General features: G+C 36.1%; 1 pseudogene; it reads right to left on the bottom strand.

The window, feature by feature from the left end:
- Positions 1-64: 64 nt before the first annotated feature.
- LOC109071423 lies at positions 65-27,059 on the bottom strand (annotated as a pseudogene).
- Between the last annotated feature and the right edge of the window lie 268 nt (positions 27,060-27,327).

The raw sequence follows: 27,327 nt of genomic DNA, 5'->3' as shown, positions 1-27,327 counted from the left end.
TTCAAAATCAACAATTCTATCAAAGCTAATTTAATATGAAACCATTTTCAGGGCACTTATGTTGTTATACTGTACTGTAAACATGATGTCCTGTAAAACAACGTAACAAATAAACTAAAATAAAAGTCAGAAGATGCCCATCTGTTAAAAATGTTTCAATTTTGTGTCTTTTATATGTTTTATTTTGAATTCTGCTGAAAGAATACTTCATTAGAAAGGAAAAAAGTCTCTCACAAGAATCAGAAATACATTTTGTAAATATATATGTTATCACAGTACCCTTACCTGCTGTATTTTTTTTTTTTTTTTACAAAAACAACAGCAAAAAATCTATAATAAAACTAAATGTATTGACAGCATTGGAACACCAGTGCATAATGTGTTTCTAAACTTTAATGAAGCTTAATATGTTACTTACACTCTATATATTTAAAACACTGACAAATCAGCATTTTACACTGCAGACAAGTTCGTGTATTTTAAGAATTGAAATATAGAAAACAGTATTAATGCATTCTTTTTCACAGACAGGCCTTATTACCTGCTTCTGTAATTCTTAAAATGATTCTCAGTTCAAATTTAAGTCCAAATGGATGCATCACATGTAGCAAACTACTGTACATAAAAAAAAAAAAAAACTAAATGACAATGCTTACATTCGGGTACAATTACTGATCCAAAATGAATTGAATCCAGGATTGCACCTTATTAAATGTCCATCACCAAGCTATCAACCAACTTTCCTATGATCAACACCATTGACATATATTCAATGTTTTTTTTTCTTTCTTTTCTTTGTGAGATAGAGTCTATTTTGTTCTCATATTACTCTTATTACGGGTGTCATCAAGGGACCCCCTGAGTATAATTTCCAGACATTTTCCAGCTCTGAAGAAATTCATTACCTAACCCTGTCCAAAGTCCATGTTTTTCTTCACTTGGTAAATTAGGCTTGGTCAGTGAGGCTGGGGATGAAGACCCACTTTGGTAGACTCTCAGGAGGACCTTGTGTTTAGTAGCCATCTCTGCACATCTTTGCTGATGCTCCTCCAGGAATTCTTTGAGCCGTGTGGTAGTGAAAGTCAAGGTCTGTCGACGCAGCTTCTTTAGACATGAGTCATGAAGCCATGAATGACTGAAACAGTCCTTAATGGTGGGTCGATACCTGAGCAAAAAGATTATTGGAATATCTACTACATTTACTCTTTTTGTTCTGTCTTCAGGATTTTCTCTGAAATTTATTCAGTGGCATCAAGGCTATAATGAGATTTGAGGTTAGGGGGCATATATCCACAGCCAAGCTGATGGTGGAAGGTTAGAATCGTGTGGATTGAACTGATGGTTTTTGAGGCACACGTGATCCAAGATGACTGTTATGCTTTCTCAAATGGTAGAGCCACAGAGGGGTGTCCATTGCTGCACCTAAAGTCCTGCAGAGTTTAGCAACAATACACACCAAGTTTCGAGTAATCCTGAAGACCTTGACTAATGGTTTAGATGAGTTTGAATAGGGTTGGACTTAAACTCTAATCAAAGTTAATCTTCAAGAGCTACCCCTGATCCAAAATGTACAATGCTGTGGAGGCTCCAGGAACAGTTTGAAAACCCCTGTATTTAAGGATTAAGTTTTAACTTAAGTTCCAGCTGGCTCCAGGTTGTTTAATTAATACTCACCATGGATAGCCATTTAATATCTTCTTTAAAAATGTGGAGGCACTTTGGGACACCTTTGGGTAGAGCTTAGTTGAATCATGGATTTTAGTCTCTGTCAGTTTGGGGTCTTTGTCTTGGAAAGGAACTCTACCGCTGAGCCTACAGTTTAGATCAAAGTGAACAGTGTTTATTTTTCTATTGCATGTTGCCGCTTCTGTCAAAAATACACCACAATAAAATTTTGGTTGCATCAAGTTTCATGCCAATTTTAATTCCTCTATAGACTGGACTTACATAATATAGGAAAGAACTCCCAAACTCCAAAGGTCAGCTGGGGGTCCTATTAGATCACCTTTCAGCAATTCTGGAGCTTGAAGAAGGCAGGAAATAGGTCATTAATGTCAACAAGATAGGAATAGATATTTTAAATCATTATGTAGAGAACCGTTACAGGATAAGAATTGTACTGTATGTTGCACATACCCATGTACTCCAGAGTCCCAAGTTCTCTGCTGTATGGTTGGAGGGAGAGAGGATTAAACCTTTGAGCACTGCCAAAATCTGTGATCTTAATCACATTGAGGTTGGTGACCATGCTGTTGTCTGGTTTAATGTCCAAATGAAGAATCCAGCAGATGTGGAGATATTCTAACCCCTGAAAAATCTGGACAATGAAACCCACTACATCATCTTCTGAGTAACAAAATCTGGAAGAGAAAACAAGGGTCATGTGAGAACACTGAATTAAAGTTAAAGTCCAGTTAAAATATAATAGATAATCTGTAAAAACCTGACCATACTAGACTATTACACACCTGTCAACAAGACTATAAAGGATCTCTTTGCCTGTGCAATACTCTGTTATGAGTACAAGGTAGCGGGGTGTGATATAGGCTTGAGGGTCTTATACTCCTTTATGAAATAATCTTTGCTATAAACATCTTGCCCATTGAGTTTCTGAGGAACTCCTTTGGTGGAGGATACCAACTCTTCCCGTCTCTGGTGTGGGTGAGCTTGCTCCTTCTCCTATTGGACTGATACTGCTGACCGGGATCACAGGAGGAGAGATAGGGTTGTGAGCAACTGAGCATGTGGCTTGAACATATGAAGGGACAGGAGAAATTGATCTGCCTATTGAGGGTGGAGCTGTGTATGACCTTGGAGATACAGTCTGGTTTTGGGTAACGGGAAACCGTGCTGATAACACTTGTTGGCTTGGGGTGAACAAGAGGGAGGATAGACGTCTTTGGGCAAGAGTGAGAAACAGACACCTTAGAGGAAATATTTGTGGCATCACCAGACTGTGCAGGAATAGGACTGATGGACTGACTAACACTTGGTTCTGCTAATGTAAAAGCAGATGTAGGCACAGCAAAACCAGGAAAAGAAGATGAGGGGTCTGCCTTCATTTCAGTAGGCTGATTTGGTGTTGCCACTGCAGAAACAGAGGTAGGATTTATGTACACACAAATTTATTAAGCTAATCCAGAAAAGAAATATGAATTCACACATCCAGCTAATTAAAATATTCAAATCTTTTAACAAAAGCTAATATTACCAGACAGAACAATGATGAGTTTTAATGCTGTACAACTGAACTGCATGCTTAATACCTTCAACTTTAATTCTTACTCCCTCTGATACATTACTGTATGGACCTTGGCCAGCTTTATTTACACATCCCACACAGAATCGGATGGTAGAACCCGTTGGAAGTTCAGAGGAATTGTAGAAACAATCAGTCACTCCTGTAGCTTCAGTCACCCACTTATCATCACCTACAGATAAAATGTGAAATATTAAATCACTGCACACAATGAAGGACAAGGAGAACACATTTTAAAACGATAATAATATTTAACACAGTAGTACATGATAAATCAGTATATGCCAGATGTATTAGACATTCCCTACCATCACATTTTTTCTCTCAAGTGTGTATGTGCAAGGAACTTTGGAGTCTGTTGTTTTCCATTGCACCAGAGCAGACTTATTATATATCTGTGGAATCTCTGGGGTTCCTGGCCATTTTGGAACACCTTAAAATGTGATATAAACACAAAATATGGATCAGAAAAAAACTTTTGCAAGTTTGGCATATACAGTAATGAACAAAATGTGAGAACACCCAAACACTGGGCATTAATGCTATACTGAATAATAAGCAACCTTTTGAGCTTACATGCTATTGACAGTATACAGGAAGTAGTAGCAGAGGCCAGGTTATTAGAGGCTACACATTCACATATTCCTGTATCCTTCTTAGAGGTCTTCATGATCATCAAAAGTTGCCTTCCATCTGGGCAGGCCACTAAGCTCATTCTGTCATTAATCTCCAAAGGTTTCTTATCGATGAACACAGGAGAAAAGTTAAATTAATTGTCAGAGCACTACTGTTTTCATAATTAAAAGAAAACAAATACATGAAAAAAATAATAATAATAATAATTCTTCATAATATCTTTGGCTCAGGATTACCAGCTGGAAGACAACTGAGAGTCACTGGATTTCCTTCAAGTAGAACATGGTCCTTTAGTGTAATATGGAAAACTGGAGGAAAATCTTAAAATAAAATTATAAATTTTTTAAATTGGAGTTGCTGATCAAAACTGTGGAAGTTGTTCAAAATGACACATATCAGAAGTAGAATTATTTTTATGAATTTTTTTTTTATATACCTTCCTTTGGAATTGCAGGTGCATTTGATTTTGATGGGGTCCTGTCTCTCTTGCTTCTGGACAAACCCCATCTGTCCCACCTAGACCTGATTTCAGTTTCAGGAGCTGTCAACATTGAATAACTTTAATGCAGTTTTGTAATGAATTTCTTTATCATTTGCATAAGTTAGGTTCCAAGGTTTAACTTGCAGTATACTAGTTACAGTATAGCACACTTAGCAACTTACATGTTTAGCAATACGTGTTAGAATAGTTTTGGATAAAATAAAATTTATTGCAAAAAACTCAGTAATACATACTCTGAGAGGATTGTATAGACTGTGAACTAGAAGAAGGGATTAGTGTCTCATTGGATGATGTAAAAGCAGTTTGTGAGGGAATTTGGTTTTCTGGATTATCTACACTCTTGTGAATGAGCCAGTCAGATTGAGAGTGGTGATGACGAGAGAACAAAGGTGTTTTCTGTTCTTCATTTTTAACCTCCTTCTCTCCCTCGCTCGTCATTTTTCACAGTGCCAGAACTGGTGAATCACTGATTTTCTTTATATCTTGTTCTTTTAGAGTTTCTTCATCGCCATGGGGTTTAGTTTCCCTATCCTTAATGTCTTTTGACTTACTATGCACTCTATCAAACATTCCTGAAACATTAGATTCAAATTTACATTGCACTGCAAGGACAGGTGATTCAGCAACCTTGTTACTATTGTTTTCAAGATTTTCTTTCTCTGTATCCATAGTGTTATCAAAGCATACTATCTCAACTTCTTTTTTGTCTAGGGACTTGCTACGTTCCATTTCCCAGGTAACACAGCATCTGTTAGCTAAAGAAACTGAGGTCCCCTCTTTCGCTTTTTTTGGTTGCAGTCTCCTTGCACGCATAGAAAATGTTCCAATAAATCCAAGGCCGGAATTACTTTTCCATCTCCCTGAGGTCTTGGACTTGGATTTTTCCTGTAATCCTCTAGATCCAAACTCAAATGGGGCACCTACAGGGCGAGGTCGATAAACCTCTTCATTTGATTTCCGTGGGAGAACAGGTGAGTTTTCTTCAGACCTGGTCCTTGTCAATCATTTCAAGCCATGTGTCAAAGAAGATTCCCTCTTCTTAAACCTTGCCTCAAAAATTTCCTCTGAATCAATATCTTTAATATCATTTCTAAGAGTTTGGTGATATGCAGAGGTAGGAGAAGAATAAACAACTGAATGTCCATTGGTAGGTTGAATATCTGTCTTTTTGCCATTTACCTGCAATTTACTGGAACAATTTGAGGATATGTCATGTGGAACTAAATCAAGAGAAGATTCAATACTTTTATTCATCTTTCCTGGCACACAGTCTTGAGAGAATGTGTGCTCTTCCATCTTCTCTACTTTCTTATCAGTGTCATCTAATATAGATGCAGGCTGAGATGTATTAATAATTTGGATGGCACCAAAAGCATCTTCCTTAGATACTTGTTTATTTTCTAAGTCTGGAGTTGGTGGTTTGGATGAAATTTCTCTTGGAAACACAGGCTTTGGACCATCCTTGGTTTGTTCTGAGATAGTAGATGTGGCTTCCAACAAGTTATGGTCCCCCCAAAAAATGGATGGAATCTCTAGTGGGTCTCCAGATCTCCTATGTAGTGAAATTAACTCTGCGTTTCCGCCCCTTAAAGAAGACCTCTTCCCAAAAGCAGTATTTGGATAAGTATCCCCAGGTCTATCAGTGGAGAATACCCGAGGAGCTTCTGAAGCACTCAACTTGGCACGTCTAAAGTTACGATCCAAAGAAGCAGTTTGCCTCTCATCATCAACACCCAGTGTCTCAAGCAGGGGGCCACGAAGACCACTCATATTCTTGTCAACTCTTAGAAACCTCTGCCACATAAGATCCAGTTTTAGAGCATAATCTTCCTTGCTCAGCCTCCCTGTCTTTGGACTATTGCTCCTGTGTGGCAGCTCCATGGAAACTGACTTTTTCATGTGCTTTTGAAGAATAGCACTATCAGCAGGACTCCCTCTTCGCATTAGCGCTCTTCTGGATTTGCATGCTACCTGTTCAGCTTCTACACTGGAACCCCTTTGCAAAGATCATTTCAAGTTTTTTTTTTTTTTTTTTTTTTTTTGATAGGACTCAGTAGATTCTCTAATGACATCAACATCATCCTAATGGATCTCAGTCAGTGACATCCGGGAAACAGAGAACATCATTGTGTGAGGCATAGGGATGGAAGGAAGTTCATCAATGTCCTCATCTGAATCGGAGGATGACAGTAGAGTTGGTGAACCATCTTTAAGGTTTCTTGTCACAGCAAGGGACACATGGCTTGAAGAGTCATCCAGCAATTCTAATATGGATCTCATCACCATTTTAGATTCGTATCTAATGAGTGAACACTGAAAAAGATATAATAAACAGTGAAGAACTCAACATTGTCATTTCTTTTATAATTAATTTATAATTAATGTTAAATATATATATATATATATATATATATATATATATATATATATATATATATATGTGTGTGTGTGTGTGTGTGTGTGTGTGTGTGTGTGTTTATATTGCTTACCTGCCATTTCCGTCTGGCTAATACTTGCTTATGTAATATTGTGTTGATACTCTTTCCCTTTACCAGTGACTAAGAAAAAAAGAGGTCAATTAGATTATTGTGCTCTAAAAAATAAATTTCAAGCCAACAACATCTCTGTGGTGTTTCTTTTGTATAGCAGCTATGTATTTTGCACACATATAATGACCCAGAACATCTTCTGTAGGTAGGAGTCAAAGTTCCCAAAAGTGGTTAATTAAAGTGTGCTTGATTATTATTATTATTATTATTATTATTATTATTGCATTAATCAGTACTGCAGCCTGTTTGATATTCTATCTTACCTTGAACCAAGGATGAAGAAGACATTCTGTGGCATCAGGTCTCCTGAAGTACAAATGATTGAACAAATTTAAGACAGCATAACTCCATGACAGTTACACAAACAGTCAGACATGTTTACCTCAGAGATTGCGCTGCAATAAACACTTACAATTTGCTTGATGCAAGGAGCTTTATGATGAATCCTTTTGCTTCTCTGCAAATGTCTTTGAACATGCTCTCCTCAAAGGCAACATTATAGTTCCTGATATACAGCAACGTGTCACGGTCATTTTCCCCAGCAAATTGAGAAACTCCTTTTAAGCTGTAAATCATGTGAATGAAAAATAATTCTTACATAATTTCACACTTAGCATTGGATGCAAAATTCTATCAGTGGTGAGTACAAATACGTATATTGATAGTCCACTTAAGACATTATAATAACTATAACTTTGCAATTACAGTTATTTTGTCAAATGCCATTCATTAGAGTAACTGTAGACTGTCTGCTATACTGACATGAAGTAATTTTGCAAGTCTTCTTCTAACTTTACAAATCTACTAACCCTAACCTAACATTCTACTTATACACTAATGAAAGTTAACTGACATGTAACTGAAAACATTTAGTTAGTAGAAGTGTGACCTACAAATATACATACCATCAGTAAGTTATGACACCCACTGGTCTGTAGAAAGAAAGATCGTTTTAGAAAATATAGAGAATGAAAGTTTAATCATCTATCAAAAAGGTAGGTGACGCAATGATCTTTTACCAAATGTCTGTAGATTTAGAGATGGGTGAGTTGTTTATAATCTCAGGAGCAATAAATTCTGGTGTGCCATATTTGCAGTACAATTCATCATTTGGTTTGACTTTCAGAGCATTGCCAAAATCACAAATGCGAATGTGATCACTTTTTTGGTCTGCCATGAGGATGTTTTCAGGCTGAAAGACACATACATACTGTATAATTACTCACCTCTGAATTGTCATAAACAGCAATTCACGATGATGAGCAAAGCATTTAGTAAACTGAACATTTTTATCGTTTGACCTTTATATCAAGGTGAATTATGTCATTCTGGTGAGGATAGTCGATACCCTCAAGTGGCTGCCGTATGATAGACCGAACCTGCAAACAGAACATGAACATTAATTCTGTAGATTAGATTAATCTCTCAGTAATTCACTGATTTTGTTTTAACATCATGCAGCAGCAAATAACAGTTACTGAATAAGCAGTTAAAACACCAACCTCAGATTCTAAGATGGTTGTTCTTTCCAAAAGCTCTTCGTGGCATCTTTATAATCATTTAAGATAATAACACAAGGAAACATCTTCTTTTTAAAACATATTTAGAAAGGATAATTAATCAGAGGGAAAGGATACAGTTCATTAATGATGCAACATTGAAGTGAATGATTTTCTCATGGTCTAACTCTGACAGGAGGGTCATTTCTCTCATGGCACAAGCTTGTTTCTGTGCCCGCAACGAGATGAATTTTGCTGCAAATATTTGCCCATGTTTCTGCGTCACTCGCTTGACATATGAAAAAGTCCTTCTGTGAGCAAGAACATTACAGACTTGTCAGATCCAAATATATACAGCCCTTAATATATATACCTTAATAATAATGGAACTATAAACAGGAGTGTCCTTCTGGTATGGTGTCTGACCTGCCAATCTGTTTGTGTATGTCAAAGTAATCAGTCATCCTACGCATCCTCCGTAGAACTGTGCCTTCATCTTCCATTTAATCTTCCTCCTCCTTCACATTTTTGGCTGTGAGATTGTAAGTACACCCACACACATTTACTTTGCTATCTAAATGGAGACATTCATCAGACATGTACATGTAAGTAACATCACCCTGTTAACTTTAAACATACATAGATAGTGTCTTCTGGGTGAATTACTCTCTAGATCTGCTTCTGGCTAAGCCATATTCAAACTTATCTGTATTACTCACCAGTATGAACAGTAAGCTCAGCCTTACAGGACACTGACCCAGCCAGGTTCTTAGCAGTGTAAGTGTAGACCCTTTCATCCTCAGGCTGAGAATCACAAGTGAGCACTCTCTGTCATCATACACAAAGGTAAAATGACTGCTGTCTGACAGAAGGATATTATCCTGAAAGTCAAATAGCACAAATGAGTGGAATCACTAAGGACAGAAAAAATGTTCAGTGACATTTCAGTTGGCATGATAGTCAATAATGCAAACTGACCTTGTACCAGAGGATAACAGGGTCAGGTTTCCCGTCTACAACCGCAGCAAAACGAGATGTTTTCCCCATACACACATCCAAGTCCTCCATGAAGGGGGCACTGAAATATACAGGAAAAAACAATCAGAATAATTTTAAAACAGAACACCTGAAGCAGGATCAGTGCAGACAATTAATACTCAAGTATAAAGAAAAAAAAATACACTCTGTCACTGATTTTATTTCATTGGTTCTTCAGTCATGTCATGTGTTAAGTCACATGACACACAAGAACATATGAGTTTTGATATTACTGTTTTAATGTTTCATGTTGCCACACTGGATTATACATGAGTTTATTATATTACTCTAACCCTACCTTTATGCTGCACGATCTAATGGCATCATGCAATAGTTTATATTTTTGGAATGGTGATATTGGATTATACATCAATGTTGTTAATCAGTGTTCTGCTTATTGCTTGCTTGGCATACTAAGTGATTGTATCCCTTCAGATTAAACTACTGGGGTAGTTTGGATTCATTTTATGCTATGTCCTTTTTGGAGCTTGGACTTTTATTGTGTGGACAAAAAAAGATTCTTTAAATATCTTTTGTGTTCCAAAGAAGAAAGAAAATCATAACAATTTTGAGTTTGTGATGAGAATGATAACAGTTTTCATTTATTGGTGGACTACACCTTTAATAAAACACCTGGATAAACTTGCTGGAAGGTTTTTACAACTAATACCCAATAAACACTCATATGTATGTACATCATTTGGAAAGCATTGAATTCCAATTATTGTGTGCAGATTGCATCTCATAAGGAGCAAATTGTAATTTATTACATAAACATTGCAAGTTTGCTGAAAACCTTGTGAGGAACGCTATGACACGTAGCATGGTTGCGCTTTGGGCAACCTAAGTTGGGTGATTCGTGGACCTTAACTCTCTCTTCCACTTACATTATATTTACTGTTCTTCTAAGTTTAAAAAGAAATAAGTGGCCAAAAAAGGGCATTCACCTGCCATTGCCAGCTGCAGAGTGCAGTCACTGCCATACTGGCTGTTTGCCATGAACATAAGCTGACCTACATCCATGCTTTTCACTTTGGCAATCATCAGGCATGGTCATCTCTAATGCACCAGATTTGTTGAGAAGCATCACCCTTCTAGTAAACAATGGCTTACTTAATATTATACACATATTGATATAATACACAATTTATACTGCAGTTTGAGTGTTTGGTTTGTATTTGACACTAACCTTGTCCATGAGCTTGCTGCTTGGACATGATTAAGTGTTATTGTGATGGTGACAGGCTGGTTCTCAACCACATAAACAATATCAGGCTTGTCCAGAATGACTGGAGCTTTGTGCAAGTACTGTCCTGTGATATAATAATAATAATAATAATAATAATAAATGATTTCAACAAGTCTACATGCAATGTGCATCCATCAGGCAATGACGCAGCCAGCATTTCACAAGGAAAAAGGTTTATGTGGGTTTGCTTTGATGAGATGAAGTAAGGTAATAGGTATGATCGCTGCATTCATTAAAAGTGCAAAATAACAGAAGATGCATGTGTAATCAAGGACAGAATTAATAAATATGTTATTAGAAAGTAACAAATATCTCCACATTTCTCTGATGTAAGCAGAGACAGAATTCAAGTGCAAATCTTCTCAATACCTCTGTCAATGAGCTGGACCAGGTCAGTGGACTGTGAAGGTTTGCTGGATGTTTATCCAGTGGTACTAAGGACTCTGAAGGAATAACACACTCCTTTAGAAAGAGAGGTGATTGTATAGGAGGTGTCTTTGAGGCTGGAGGCAATGGTTGTCCACTGGGTGGAGCCTAGAGCTTGTTGTTGAACAATGTACATGAGTGAACCAGGATCTGAAATGAAAAAAGGACAAGAAAAATTATATAGAGAAGAGCAGGGGAAACGGTAAACCTTTTACTTAAGTTGCCTTTTACGCAAAGATTAATGAAACACTAATAAGCCTAATTATAGTTCAGCATTTCTACTATAAAATTGATTCGTTATAAAGCTTCTATATCAAAATTGATAGAAATGTGACTTATTTGGAACTTGCTCCATTTTAGGGATAAACTGAGTGACTTCAGGGATAAGCTGATTTTAAGTTATTCCTACATTTGGATGGAAAACCCACTATAACTATTACTGTAGTTGGGCCATTGAGCCTGAAACATCTGACACACTATATCCCATAGCTACACTGTTTTACATGGTTTTAAACATTGGAAATTCACAAACATACATTGTGTATGTGTGTGTGTGTGTGTGTGTGTATATATATATATATATATATATATATATATATATATATATATATATATATATATGTATGTATGTATATTAGACCTTGACAGGTTTTCTTTGATATACATTTAATTTCATCTGCCATGTATAAAATTTAAAGTTTGAAAATAAAAAAGGTTTAAAGAGAGCATGAAATTTTTAATGAAAACTGCATTGTTTATTATAAATGGTCTATCCATGTAGATCATTATTTATTTATTTATTTTTGTTCAGTTTTTGTGCACTCATAATCTTTAATCAAGAACATTAACTCCCCCTTCCCTTTGCAACGATATCTCTCTCTCTGATGATGTATCCACCAGTCTACACAATAATCTCTCAAATTCATTAACCTGTCAGTCACAATTCCAGTTGGACAAAATTAAATGAAACATCCTACCACACTCTCCCCTAGTTGATTAATTATTTGATTAATCAACTATAATTAGTCGGTTAATTAATATAGATTACAGAACATGATAAAATAACTTTAAGCAAAATCTAAAGTAGCTGTTTTCAATCCTGGTCCTGGGGACCCACTGCTCTGCACATTTTGTACAGTATGTCTTTCTTTTCTGACACAATCAGCTGAGTTCATGGAGCCTCAACATAATAAGCTGGTTATCTGAATCAGGAGTGTTAAATTAAGGCAGAGGTACTAAATGTGCGAGCCGTGGATCCCCAGGACCAGGACTGAAAACCACTGATCTAAGGAACCATCATACCAATTCAGTTTAAGGAAAGTCAGACAAATTTAACTATGGATGGGTCTAGGTTTTGTGGTATTTTCCAGCTCAATGAGACTGTTCTTCCAGTTACAGATTCAATTACTGGAGGACTATCAGGTGGCTCAGGAAGGCTAACTGTTAAGAAACTACAATTGGGCACATGGGATTTTACAATACTAATATATGACAAAAAGTTCCATCTTACCTGAAATATATGAGTGAGCATAGCAGACAGCCTTTCCCACCTTTTTGGAAATGACACATTTATACACACTACTGTGGCCATGACACACAGAATTAATGACCAGACTGTGAACATCCCTGTCTAGAAGAGGTACATGGTAAGATTGAAGACAACATGCATTCGGGAGACAATTAATGTAGAAAACTTATAAGAACCTCACAATTATAAATAAAGATAGTCTTATAAAACTAAAGATGGGCCATAAACATCCTTTAAAATGCTTCTGACAATATTTTGTGGACTTACACTGTATCATCTTTCTGTCATCATAGCTCTCTATCTTCAAGCCGTTGTGGTACCAAATGATTTTGGGATATGGCAGGCCTGTCACCCTGCACTTTAATACTGCTTCTTTCCCTTCTACCACTTCCAAGTCACTTAGAGGTTGTATGAAGTCTGGCATTGTCCTGTGTTCCACCTCTCCCTCAGACACCTCAGGCTCCTTAGGGATTGAAGGCATCTTCTCTAACCTTGACCTGAAGAGTGAAAAACAAACAAATGAGTCAGAAAAGGGGTAAAGAAAGGTAACATATTTTTTTTTTAATTAGATGTTGTTAAGAAGATCTTGTCCTCTTACATGTGAGTAGATATGGCTGGTCGTGGTTCCTGTATATAGAGTTCAGAAGAGCTTTTTGGCTTCTCCATGAACATTTCAAGCAATTGCTGTGTACAATCCCTCGTTCTCCTTGTTAACATGAGTGATGAACAGAGAGTGATCATTCACTTTGAGGATAAGAATATTATCACTCTCCAACACAGGTTGTTCTAGAACACAAAAAAAGGTGTGTTCAATCAGTGTTAACAAATGTTTTGTATTCCATAAAAATAGTTAAAACAAAGTTCTATCATGAGAACTCTCTGAAGATTTTAGCATGGTAATTGAGATGACAATGTTAATGTATTTGGTCTTGGCGGAATAGATCTGCTACGCTGCTGCTGTAGGTTATTGCTGCATTTGTAGATTATTGCTCCTGCTGCTACTGCAAGCAAGTACAGGAACTTGTAGCAGATCTATACAGGTGGAACTGGGGAAGGTGGAGGGTTTCAGAGGAACTCTGAAAGCACGCCGCAATGCTCAAGCGAATGCTAATCAGCCATTTAAATGTAAAGCAGCAAGCTCATTGGCTGCATATGCAACATGAACCAATCACCTTGTGACAAGCCGTTTAGTGCTAAGAATATCATCAGTTACGTTAAGGACCCATCAGTCTGCTCCATCTAGAGTTTCATGACAGAACTTGGTATTTATTTTAGGTAAGCAAGTCTTGGTCTTTATTTTTACTTATTTAGTATTATTATTATTTATTTATTTACTACAATGAGTCCAGGTGACTTCAAGAGGGGGAGATCCACTGACTTTGCAATCAAATTGTGCAGACTGGGCCTCAGTAGTCTCCAGTGCCTCCAGTTTCTGTGGAAAGAACGGCTTCTTAGATGGAATCATCCAAAGATTAGCTGTGCAAATGAGCTCTTCTGTACCATAAAAACAAGAACAAGAAGCATAGTTAATGTTAATTGGAAGCAAATAAGCATTAGGAAACAAGATTAACATAACATTAAAGAATAGACAGCTCAATGTTGATGCATAAATGATGTAAGAGCTATGCTCACTTTGGAATGTTGTTAGGACTCTTACCTTTTGCTGAACTGATTTTACAAGTATAGCTTCCACTGTTGTCTTCGTGCACAGATTTGAAAAGAAGGCTGCATTAGTGTCAATCAGATTGCATCTTACAATCAAATAGTGCTGGTTGTATCAGCTTCCCATTAGCCAGCCAATCAACATCCACGGCCTGTGGACCAGTTATGAAACTTTCAAATAAGGCTATCTCTCCTGCCTTGACCTTTACATCCTGCATTGGTCTGGCAATTTTCAGAGATGACTCAGCAGGAACTGCTTAGCAAAAAAGAACAGTTATAAGTCATTTGTACCATCTAAAGTTCATAACTTAGTTCAAAATAGAATTACTAAAAAAAAAAAAAATTACAATGGGGTTCAGAAGTCTGAGACACTGATTTTATTTAAACCTAGACATTAAAAAATCTGTTATTTAAATATTTTACAGTACACTTAAAAAAATAACAAATATTTTTAATGCTTGTTCAAATTACTTGGTTAAAATGAGCAGAAACAACAAAATTAGTTAACTTATTTCCATTACGTTCTGTTCATTCCACTTAAATTTGTAAAATTTTAATTTTGTGTTTCAAAATCATTTTGTGTTGGGACTACATGAATAATTTTTGAATAACTAAACTGAACAGTAGGTGTGTAGTACCCAGCATGCTTTGCATGGGATCTTATTTTTTGTTGAACTAACTTAACATTATTTGTTTAACTGAATTTGTTTTAGGCTTGTTGTATGGACCTGAACTAAATCACTGAACAAGCTAATTTTCTGTTTTTAATTTTTATTAAAAATTAAATTTATTTATTTATTGAGTGTATGTTGGGTGGATCTGTCTAAATATCTGTTGTACTAGAAACAAAACAGAACTCTTGTATGTCCAGGTTTCAAAACGAAAGCCTCTAAAATGATAATTAATTGTAAGAAAAAGATATTTCTATCAATGTAAACACTGCAAAACCTTCTAATAACTTAAATCATAAGTTTCTGTGGAGTCCATGCCAGCTCAAATGCTTGCTGTAAAGAAAATGGGGGCATTGCTACAGAAGCCCAGGAAAAAATAAAAAATAAAAAAAAAATAATAAATACAAATTAAAGGGTTTGTGTGTGTGTGTGTGTGTGTGTGAGAGAGAGAGAGAGAGAGAGAGAGAGAGAGAGAGAGAGAGAGAGAGAGAGAGAGACACTATAGAGTTCAAGTTGTTTAATGACCTACATCATTGGAAATATCAGTGCTGTTATTAATGCTGTTTTTTTTTAATTCTTGGTAATCCTTATCATTATTTTTACTGAGAGATAAAATATTTTGTTGAAAAAAAAATTCTTGGTCTTCCACAATGTAACTCGACTTTTCTAAAGGCCTATTTGTCATATAGTATAACAACAGATGCCATGATGTATTTTGATTATGATTTGCATATAAAAAACATATATGAGAAAATAGATTTCAGAAAGTACCAAGTCCAGGATTTTTTTCACCTTGCAGTTCAGAACTTCCAAATACTAAGATATCCTGAGATGTATAGTTTTATGTATAACGTAATTTTAGATGTATAGTGTAGTTAAACTTTTTATTCAAATTGTTGTTGTGAAGGGCTGCCTGATTACATTATGTGGTTCCCTACTAACAAAAACAATTCCTTTAATCGGCCATTATTTCATGCCATGAATTTGCTATCAACATCAGCACAATAAAAGACGTTGTTGTTTTCACTTTTTATCAAAACAAAAATGATACTATTAATTATTTTTTGAAACTCAGACTCATTGGCCTTGGCTCATTTTCTGTGAAGAACATACTGTATATCAGAACAAATGTTCAATAACCACTCACTGTACACCCCACTATCCCACCCCACAGATTTATATTACATACAAGATGTTCATGTCCAGACCCAGAGCTAGTAAAAGAGTGGAAATTTTAGGTCCTATGTACCTTCAGTCTGTTCTCCCATTGTCTGGGCCTGCTATTGGTATGTGTATGTGTGTTAATGTGTGTGTGTGTGTGTGTGTGTGTGTGTGTGTGTGTGTGTGTGTGTGTGTGTGTGTGTGTGTGTGTGTGTGTGTGTGTGAGTGTGTGTGTGTGTGAGAGAGAGAGAGAGAGTGAGAGTCTGTAAGAACGTGAGTGTAAGTGTGAGTTTTGTGTTTCTGTCCCTGCCATTCCTGCACATGGTTTAAGGTTTAAGGCATTTTAATACATAAATGTGATCTAACAACGGTAAAGGGGAAATTTTGATCATATATGGTGTGTATATCGCTTGTAATTGGGATAAAGCAAACATCTGTTGAGTATTTTAACATATTTTGGATTGTGTTGAATTAAAAAGCCAAAACTGCAGCGGGTCTACCAGACCCACGAACACTGGCTGAGTAACAAAAATATGAACACCACACAAGGGTTAATGTTGTCATAGCAGTATAATGCTTGGCAAAAGAAGAGAAAAACTGCAGTGGATCATGACCAATGAACGAACACAGATGGCTCTGAGTGAGATTTCTAACTGACCACAGCTAGGGAGATAATAGATTTACCTTGTTTCCCTGATCCAATCAAAGTTTTTCCACTAACAGTATGAAAGACAGTCCCCCCAGCACAGAATAAATGCTGTGGCTTAATGGAAAATTCCAGAAACATTCATTTGTTGAAATGTGTCACAGAATTTCTGATAGGTTAAACTTGTCATGGCAGTTATCGAAAAATATAAATATGTCTTGTAACGCTCACTGTCTTTTTAAAATGATTTTTCTTTAAAGAAAAATATCCTCAAACTTTCCAGTGTTATAAATTTCTTGTCTGGTAGATTTGCTGATACTTTCATATACTTTGTATCTGGTTTTGTTTTATCCAGCTGTATTTACTCAGTGCAACCTATAACATCCGCGTCAAAGATATAACACCAACCTGTCAGAAAATAATAAATAAAAATCAATAAATAAATAAACAGAATCACTGAGTTGGAAAAGGGATCACCCCCTTGTGTGAGTATTTTCTTGAACCACCTTTTGCTTTAATTATAGCCTCTATTCTGTTGGGATATGTCTCTACTAACTTTGCACATCTAGACTTTGCAATATTTGCCCACTCTTCTTTGCAGAACTGCTCAAGGTCAGTTAAATTTGATGGTAACCATTTGTGGACTGCAGTCTTCAAGTCATTTCACAGATTTTCATTGGGGTTTAAGTCTGGGCTCTGACTAGACCATGCAAGGACATTCACTTTTTGCTCCTTCAACCACTGTGTACTCAGTTTTGCTGTGTGCGTTGGGTCATTGTCATATTGGTAAACCTTCTTCCCACTGACAACTTTCTGGCAGAGGACAGCAGATTTTACTCAAGAATTTGACAGTATTTTGCCCCATCCATTTTCCTCCTGTCCTGACAAGACAGACTAGTGCTCCAGTCCCTGCTGCTGCAGAGAAACACCCCCATAACAGGATATCACCACCTCCATGATTTACTGTAGGAATGATGTTATTTGGATGGTGAGCTGTATTGGATTTGGATTGTTTGGTGTTGAGGCCAAATAATTACATTTTAGTCCCATGTGACTTCAGAAAATTCAAGGTGTGTTTTGGCAAAGCTCAGTCATGACTGCATGTGGCCTTTCTTGAGGCATGGCTTTTAACTTGAAACCCTCCTATACAAGCCACATTTGTGGAGAATTTGTGATATTGTTGTCACATGCACACAATGACCACTCTTTGTCATAAATTCCTGCAACTGCTTCAGTTGCTGTAGGCCTCTTGGTAGCCTCTCTGACCAGTTTCCTGTTGGCTCTTTCATCCAGTTTGGAGTGACATCCTGATCCAGGGAGGGTATGTGTTGTAACAGATACCTTCCACTTTTTAATAATAGATTTCACTGTGCTTCTAGGCATTGATAAAGCCTTTGAAAGTTTTGTTGTATCCATCTCTTGATTTGATCTTTTAACAGTGCCTTATCACCCATAGTTGATTGTTTGTATAAGTTGCACTACCAAAGACTGTTCCAGAAAAATGCTCCAGGAAAGCTCTTTTCATGCTGAGCTAATCAAAATGACCATAGCTGATCACAGTTGAAAGTCAAATGGATTTGTGTGCCATTGAAAAGGTGATTAGCTACACCTGACTGAGTTTACAAGTCATTTTAGAAGGTGGGTGATCCTTCTCCAATGCTGCATCCAAAAGTTCTAAAATGCTGCCTTTGGAGGATGTATTCCAAGGTAAGAAGGCATCAAGGCACGTCCAAATCCAAAATAAGCTTCACTTCCTGTCTCATGAGATACTTTCCTCTGATCTATTTTTGAATGCAGCATAGATGTATCTTTCGCTGCCTTTAATATCCTATAATCCTGTGCATTCCATTCCATGATGGTTGAACTTAAAAAATAAAGATGGCGTCTAAAAGTTGTGTTTGGTGGTCAGTTTGTGTGTAAATGTATATTTCGGCAAATGTAACTTTTTGCACTTTTGATGTTACAGTAGTTCTAGCGAGAAATCAGTAATAAATATTTGTTTGGTTGTTACCAAAACGTTTTTTTTTTTCTGACATAGTGTTATTTCTTTCACTTAGATGTTAATAGTTGCACTGAGTAAATACAGCTGAATAAAACAAAAACTGTGTCCGTCTTCATTTCAGGCTGCAAAGCAACAAAATGTGATTATTTTAAAAGGGGGTGATTCTTTTCTATACCCAATGTAGGGGAATAGTTTTAGCATTGCTAGACAGTAATGTATCACTATTAGGCTACTATTTTATACACTATAAAATGTATTCTTTGTTGATTATACACACTTTTGCTAAGTTAAAAAGTGATAACTGCCATACATGAATGAAATGTTTTTATATTTCCATTATTATGCAATAAAAATTCAAATAATTATTGCTGGTCTTTATTGATACTTAATAATGTTAGTATAATTAACTTAACTTTAAATTAATATAAGATGAAAAGATAATATTTTATGCTGATACTGTCCCTAGGTTGTTTATAAACCTTTCAAGGTTAAAATGTATTATTATTATGAAACTCTTCTCAGAAGGCACAAATCAGACAGCAGCGTGAGTCATTTGTTGCCTAGAGATGGTCATGTTCATGTAAACAGATCTGTAGAGATGCAGCACAAATCTGATGATATTTACATCATGACTTAGTACTCCACAGAGTATTTCCACTGAATCTGCAAAGATTTACATGAACTTTCCTGAAGCATTTCACAAGTTGAAGCCAGTGATGATATCTATGCCATAGAGATGGTCTATCTAATGTAGTTTAATGAATCATAACTCGTCAAGATTGGCTAGTGAGTTGACAGAATTACCCAACATAATTGATTTTCATCCTCATTTGGTTGGGGTTAATTTCAAACCATGTTATGATATGTTATTTACAGAGAGTGTCTCCATTCTTACTTGCAATAGTATTAACCCTACATGAGAAGATACCATAAGGATGATCATAAAATAATTTTAAAGAGCCACATAACAAGCATTTTTATAAAACTGTAGATTAGGTCTGAGATATCTTACCTCTGGGAACAGGTTTTCCCTTGATGGCGCACTGAAGCATCACCTCTGAACCAGCAGCTACCACAGCATTCTTAAGTGGAGGTTCAGACATGGGGGCCTCTTCTAGGTCCTCTTCCACAAACATGTAGGAATCATCTGACTGGTCTTCTAGAAGGATCAGGCAACAGTTAGAAAGACAAAGTGACATTAAGGTAACATACTGTATCATTAACTCATTACAACCCCACAATGTCTCTGGTTACAAATAACTGTAGTGATCTAAATTAAAACATTATGCTGGAAACAACATATAATTTTAATATGTTGCTCCATTACGGCAGACATAGCAGTAATGCAGTAAAATTGGCTTCAAAGATGTGTCTGTTCTTTGAGTTTTAAAAGAGTTTTTTGTGTTTAAGTTAAGATCAATAGACAGCATTTGTGGCATGCTGATTTCCACTAGTTCCTCTTTATCTTTATAAAAATAAAAATAAAATTAAAAATAAGGTTACAGTGAGTAATTTACTATGGAAATCAATGGGACTAATTCTCAAAAATTAATGTACTCACTGTTTCAATAATAGAGCCACACTATTATTATTATTATTATTTTTTAAACTAGAATTGAATGACATAACAGCGAAAACCTGAACTAATATTGATGATGTGACAAATAAAACACAACTTCCACAGAACAATTAATGTACTGTAAGTGCTTGTATAAAATGATAAGCTTTGAATGTCCGCTTTTCAGACCTCCAAAACAGCCCCCATTCACTTCCACTGCACCAACAACACCCCCCCCCCATCCCCCCCCCCCCCCCCCCCTTAAATTTTTTTTTTAAAGAAGTATAACAAAGTTATTTTTGTGGTGTCCAGCATTATGTCACAAAAAATGTTGATTGCTCTAAACCTGTTTTGAATATTTACAATTTCATTTATGAACGTTCATTCAATGAATTTTCTTTTTTTATAAGAAATAGTGGGTTACTGAAAAAAGGTTTACCTCTGTTTCTTCTGGTTGTTTTTCCTTCATGTTTTCAACTTTCTTTTGACCACTCTCTGTTTTATCTCCCTTTATCCACAGGCTTATTTCCAACCACAATAGCAGGTATGGTCTTTTTCTGTATAAGTGATTAGTCTTTTTTCTCCTCTGTTCCCTTAAATGACTTTGGGAGCACAGAAATGGAACCAAACAACCTTGGAGGTTTTAGGGGTGCTTGCACTAAACCCCCTTGCATTATGGGTTGAGCAGGTGGTATTTCTACAGGTGATTTTGGTAATTTGCTGACATACTTGTCCTTGGCACCTTAGGTGAACGCTGTCCTGGTGTTTTACTGAACGTGACCTTTTCACTGAAGACTTGCCTGTCTAACAACCACCCGGGCTTAGAATTTTTCCTCCACTGGTTTTCCGTAATATCAGGAGGTGATTTCCTTCCAGGTTGTTTTGATTCATCTGCCAGTTTCTTTCTGTTTAGTTGTGGTGATTCCTCCTCTGGAAATGTTGACCAACTTTCTTTTGATTTTGGTAAATCTTTTAAATTTGTAGTGTCTTCAGCCTTCTGAATTACCTGGGCTGGAACTAACTCAGTGTTTCCAGTGGACTGCTTGTCAGTCTGGATGAGCTGTTCCATTGAAAATGCTTTCTTGATGTTTGAATTTCCACCAAGTTTTTTTTATTCGGTTAAGCTCTTCTGAGAGTTTACTCTGAAAATGTTTCTGTACATGGGTTGACTGTTCCTCCAGAGAGGATGCTTTCTGTTTGAAGAATGACCTCTTGAGTGCTACAGTACATCACTCTTGGGGTTGTCTTGGGGCTTTCCTGATTTACTTCTACTATCCTCAGAATTGCAGGATGATGTTTGATTCACACCCTGTGATAGTTTTGATGAAGACAACTTTGGTATGTTACTGCTGTGTTTTTGTTCCTCAAAAGCTCTCACTTTGTCAAATATTTTGGAACTTGCCTGTGACACTTTTGAGGTTTGGACTGAGAATTTATCTTGGGAACCACTGCTTTGAGATGAAGCTGAGATTTTTTAGATTTTAAAAGGTAGCTCAGCTCCATTCATGCCTGTTTTGGTGCCTTTGTGGGCAGTTGTTGGATCTGTTGTTGGCTCTACATCACTTAGGGTAATGGGACCTTGAGCTTTTTGGAATGGCTGGGTTTGAACAAATGGGGATGTTTCCCTTGTTATAAAATCCAACTGGCCCCTGAAATAAGGGTGATTGTGGAAAATGTTGCATTATGACATAAAATAAAAACACTAAAATGGCAAAATGGGTGAATATTTTGTTACTAGTGCATTTTGATTGAAAGAAAGCAAAATGCCAAACATAGTTATCCAATAAAACATACAATGTAAAACATTGCTGGAGATTAATAAACTTAAAAGACTGCAATTAAAATACAAACGTCACATGCAATGGCATGCAAAAAGGTTTGTAAGAAAAAAGCCATACAAAAAAAAAAAAAAAAAAACTATGCAAGTGGAGCCAAAGGAAATTAGGAATCAAGAAAACATAAATAACATGACATGGTTGACATAAATAGCCCACAATAAATGAAGAATAAAGTCATGAAAACTATTTTTAAAATGTTCCATTAGAGCTGTAATCTAAATTTGATACATTTGTTTTGTGCCACCTTGATTCAAGTTATTTTATGCCTTTTTATATCCAGTGTGCTAGCACTCATTCTTGAACACTATAAATGGAAAAGGTCCTTCTTCGATAGAGGCTCAAAACACTGCCATAGTAGTCACTGGCTATGGACATACTCTCCTCTGACCCCAATGCCACGTAGTACACACTTATTTGTGAGGCCCGGACAAGAGCTTCAATCCCCAGGTGTCTGACTGGAGGGCTCTCAACACACCCAGCATTTGCTTGCCTGCCAGGTGACAAGGAATCCTGAAGACCAGGAGCTCTAGAGCCCAGAGTTTGCATCTCCCTCTCCACTACTGGACCATCACCTGGGATATGGAAAAGCATTGCTCTCCCCCGGCCTGAAAATACATGTTCTGTTAATGGAATATTATAATAATCTAAAGCTTTTTTTTCAACTGGTTAATTTGATGGATGGATTAATTATAATACATTTATGAATTCTGAGCTTTGTTGGAAGGCTTAACAATCACAAGTACTCACTCAGTATGTTCTTACCAGTGGGTTGACTGTTGATTGCTTCCCTCTGGGAAGGCATGAATTGTTCCTTCATCTCCATGGAGACCTGAGGCTCCTCAGTTTCATCCTCTGTACTGTTTGAATCTAAAGAGAGAGTAGGTGAGGCTTATTGAAATGTATTGGCATGATTTTTACAAAAATAACATTTAAATTTTTCTTAACGATCTAGCTGCAAGAAATTTCTGAAATAAATGAATAAATAATTTGAGAAAATTTATGCGAAACTTACACCGTGTCTACACCGGACGTGACAGGTGTCATGCCACACCACAACAGCTAAAGTCTGTCTACACTGGACGCGACAAAGTGACCGCTGAAAATCATTTGAAATTTGTGTAAATACCTCATAAAAAGAATGCAGCAGCAGTTTTCTGTCGGGGACTTGTCATGTTGCGCCACATCCAGTGTAGACATCATTACTGATTATATTGAGGTATATAGTATTTTGTCAAGCAGCGCCGCTCGCATCCAGTGTATAGACATTGTGTGATATGTGGAATTCTTAAACAATTTCTTAAACCTTTGTATGAAATGTTCTTCTTAAAAAAGGAAACATTCCAATAATCTTACACAGACTCACTTTTTATAATTAATATTAAAATATAATCAGTAGCAGGTGCTTAAGGGCTAGCTAACATGGAGGCAACATTTAATACCATATTTTTGCTCCAAACCAACTTTTGTTTTCTTTTAAATAGCTTCCCTCTGTGATCTGATCTGGCTTTTTATCAGAGAATGAGTATGAGCAAAAATATATTAATTTAAGTATTATACAGTGGTAAAGGTTATGTCAATAAGCACTGCATTATGAATATACTTTATTCTTATGTATTCTTAAATACCCGAGATTGCTTTAAGAACAAACATGAACAATAAGTTATATGGGCCTACATTGTCGTCATGTTTCATCATTCAAAATGCTTCTATCTGCATTTTATTCAAATACTACAGTGAGAGCTGGATTTGTCCACATTCCTGGAACATATTATGATTTATGACTTCTATGAGTCTCACTTTTGGACTTTCTGCTCGAGTGCGCCCTCCAGCTATGAGTATGAATGAAACAAATAATGTATGAAAGTCCGAAATACTAACTGTAATTTTGAGTAAAAAAAAATGAATAAAATAATAATAATAATAATAATAATAATAATAATAATAATAATAATAATAATAATAATAATAATACTTGTCTCTAAAAAATGTAGGTAAACATATGAGAATTCATCAATATTCTCAGAACGTGTACACATTTGAATTAAAAGCCATGAGGGATGTTATTTAGGGAAACCCTTTGATGACTACCTTAAAGGAATTGGTTCTTACTGCTACATCTAAGGCACATATTTATTAAAGGTACAGTTTTCACAATTCCTGGCACACATTAATAAATTACTGTCACTAAAATATTTTTATAGCAAACCAGTGGCCAGTTGCATAAAAGGCTAGAGCTAGTCTTACAAGTTAGGAATGTTTTTTTCTTTTTCTTCTTCTTTTTCTTCTTTACAACTGGTCATAACACTTTTAAGTCAGTTGCATAAAAATGTAGATTGGTCTAACTTGAATCCAAAAAAATAAAATAAATAAATAAATAAATAAAAATAATAATAAACAAATAAATAAGACTCATTACGCCTTGGCTAACTGCTAGTTGGTCAGACTATTCTCAGACCTACTGATGCAACTGGCCCCCGAGGTCAAAAATTTAATCTTAAAATATATATTTAATGATGTACAACTTAAGTTATATGGGCCTACATTGTTTTGCTTTATAACTAAACGTACAAATACTTTCATACTGAAATTTTCTTTTCCTGGATATATCATGGCAGTTTCAGATAAAATCTCCCTATGGATTGAAATTATAGGAATTCACATTAACTGGCATTAAAGAAAGAAAGAAAGAAAGAAAGAAAGAAAGAAAGAAAGAAAGAAAGAAAGAAAGAAAAAATTGTGCTGCAGTGTAAGCCTTACACTTCCTGTAATAAATAATGTAGAATTTAAGTTTAATGAAAATAAATCAAACTGAAACTACAGCTCTGGATTAAAACCTACAGTATACTTTACAGTTACAATAATGCATGCTTGCAAACACTAACCAATCCAAGAGTCCAGTAATGAAAGGTGAGGATCACAGAAATGGATAACAATTACCATTGCTTTCCTTCCTGCACAAGCGAAAAACTTCGCTTCCATAACGGCAGCAAGCAGAGGTGGACAAGAGAAGACTGTTACTATAGAAACCAATGTCTGCAGACATGCACTTGTGTGGGAGCATATACATAACACACACAAACATACACACAATTTCACAATTACAGGCAAAATTTTAAATTTTTATTATTGTACAGCTTCAACCAGCATTGCATTCTTTTCCTTACTGAAACCCAACAATTTTTGATGTTAACATTTAAAAATCTATAGATAGAAATGTATTGTCTTAGCAGCTATTTTTAAACCCATTTAACCATCTATGAAAACATCCATTCTGTAAGGTTGTGCACACTCTTCAGTTGTTGTATTTTCTACAAATACTGTAGGTTTGTGATTTTGGACTTTTTACAGTATTGTTGTAAGCAAAACACACCATGAGTGAATCTCCCAAATGTCCAGCTAGAATGTCCAGCTCTCTGGAAAGACAAAAAAATACACAAAAGTCTGTCAGTTAATTTTTGAATGTTTTAAATAGATTTTTCTTAGCCTGTATGTTGCATTCATATGGTTATGCTAGTGGTATAAATAATTTGGGTTTCATTCAACAGCTATACAAAAATGTATCATGGTGACACAGGGCTGACACAGAAATTAAATGCAATTCACATATATATGAAGATTTATGCTTATTTCCCTTCCTTTGCCAATTCTCATGCTGGTTTGCAGCATTTCAAATGCACTCCTATGTTGCTACCAAGGCAACTGGGTAATGCAGTTGTCACAGTGCCTGAGAAATTGTATCGTTTATCACCCATTATAAAGGGCAAATAACTGGGATATATATATATATATATATATATATATATATATATATATATATATGCTGTAAGTTTGTCTGATATCAAACAACAAAAACATTGTCCTCAGTGACATTAGGTCTGTTTCTTTCAAAGTAATTGTATTGGTCGTACGTAAACAGTCGGCTATTAGGTACATTAGCTGGTAGGATACCTTAAAGAAGGAACTATAACTATATCACTTATTTTACATTGCTACATTGTGAGTGTGATTTGCCAAATTCAAGAAAAAATCTCAAAAGTCAAATTGTACAGTTTGTGAAGTGTATGATTCTGGATAGAATGATTAGACTCACCTGAAATCTTTTCTTTGACCAGATTTTCTTCATGGCCTCAGATGAACTTAATCTCTCTTTCAGACTAAACAACAGAAACACTTGCCTGTGTTTCTGCAGAGAATACCACTGTCTATTTCTAATCTGAATCCTGGTTATTATTGATTCCTGTGTACTCTCCAAATAGTCTCAGTCATGCCGTTGCCAGAGCTTTTACCTCAAAAATTTTTTTAAAAATCCACAAATATGCAAAAATCAATAGAAATAGTACAAAAATCCAATCACGATCCTCGTGTGACAAAAGACAGTTAAGGGGAAAATCCTCAAGTAAACAACAACAACAACAACATCCAAACTCTTTTGGATTCTCCCCAGATGCTTTTCTAGAACAGAAATCCAAGTAATAAGATATTCCAAAGGCACAGCAGGAGGTGGAGGTCAGCTTGTTCCTAGTCACAAGAGAAGGGATGAAAAATCTGTCTTTTACAGACACCCACTTGCATTCTTTCAATCCCCTTTGAAGATAAAAAACAAAGAAATGGGGTAGTGGTAGATAGGACTAAAAAGAGAAACAAATAACAAGCGGCAGCTAATGATAGAGGCAGATCTTAGTGCAGTCAAAGCAAAAACAAAATTTTCAGCTTCCTCGGTGTGCTCTCTCTCTCTTTCTCTCACATCTCTTCCTTTGTCTCTGGTGTTGGTGTGAAGAGAGAGAGACTATTGGTCTCAGCGCAAAGCATCAATTATATATTCTGTCAGGCTGTGATGACGTCACACTACTCCCATGTCGATGGTGCTCCTGCTGGAATGGGAAAGGAGGAAAGCTGACACAGAGCATTAACTTTTTTCTTTTGCTACAATGACCTCATTGAATTCCTTTATTGAGCATACACAATGAAAACTCCCCACACACACCACAGAGGAAAGGTAGGAAGCTTTTATAATGAGGAAAAACTCTGGGCCATCTACATTTGGGCTGCAGCCCTGCCCCACTAAAACACAGAAATGAACAAAACCACACAGCAGACAGGTAG

The sequence above is a fragment of the Cyprinus carpio genome, chromosome A6, assembly GCF_018340385.1.
Source record: "Cyprinus carpio isolate SPL01 chromosome A6, ASM1834038v1, whole genome shotgun sequence".
Taxonomy (NCBI): Eukaryota; Metazoa; Chordata; class Actinopteri; order Cypriniformes; family Cyprinidae; genus Cyprinus; species Cyprinus carpio.
Note: the sequence above shows the minus strand (reverse complement) of the source record. Positions and strands in the feature narration are given on the sequence as shown.